A 1,064-nucleotide genomic window follows, 5' to 3' on the forward strand; every position below is an offset into this window, starting at 1 on the left:
CAGTTTGAAGTGGATCTAAACCCAAAACCCCAAAATGTAATGAATCACAGCATGTTTTCTGACTTTTATCCTCCATTTCCACGGGGTGATCCTGCCGGTAACATCCTTCCTGTCCCTGGGTGACAACGCTCATTCATTGCACTGTATCAGGACAACCAAAACAAGATAGGACTACAAAACTCCGCCCCTCTCCTGGTGTCCTTAACATAGAGCAATGCAGCGCAACATAGAGCAATGCAGCGCAACATAGAGCAATGCAACTGGCAACAGATAGGGATGAGCTCAGGTTTGGACCGAACCCGGCCTGAACCTCTGCTCCTCTGAACCCAGAAGGCGCTCCTCCAAAAACGCAGAAGTAAGCTCCCTCCGTGCTGTCCAATCAGCTGTGGGTGGGGGAATTCCTTACCTGCAGCTTGGTGTAAGTAAAGGGGCGGGATGCTGTGATGTCATTGACCTTATATGGCTACATGTCTATATTTGGTAGATAACATTTACCTAATATGGATATGTGGCTATATAAGGTCGATGCCGTCAGCACAATCATCCCGCCCCATTGGCGGGATAGAGGGAGGGAGACGGAGAGAAATAGAGGGAAGGATACGGAGAGAAATAGAGGGAAGGATAAGGGGAGGGATAGAGGGAAGGATAAGGGGAGGGATAGAGGGAAGGATAAGGGGAGGGATAGGGGGAGGGATAGAGGGAAGGACATGGGGAGGGATAGAGGGAAGGACATGGGGAGGGATAGAGGGAAGGACATGGGGAGGGATAGAGGGAAGGACATGGGGAGGGATAGAGGGAAGGACATGGGGAGGGATAGAGGGAAGCACACGGGGAGGGAAAGAGGGATACGGGGAAGGATACAGGGAAGGATAGGAGGAGGCATAGGGGGAGGGATAGAGAGAGGGATGAGGGGAGAGATAGAGGGAAGGACACGGGGAGGGAAAGAGGGAGGGATAGAGGGAAGGACATGGGGAGGGATAGAGGAAAGGACATGGGGAGGGATAGAGGAAAGGACATGGGGAGGGATAGAGGGAAGGACATGGGGAGGGATAGAGGGAAGGACA

Source organism: Nanorana parkeri, unplaced genomic scaffold, assembly GCF_000935625.1.
Source record: "Nanorana parkeri isolate BGI_ZX_2015 unplaced genomic scaffold, ASM93562v1 scaffold1127, whole genome shotgun sequence".
Taxonomy (NCBI): domain Eukaryota; kingdom Metazoa; phylum Chordata; class Amphibia; order Anura; family Dicroglossidae; genus Nanorana; species Nanorana parkeri.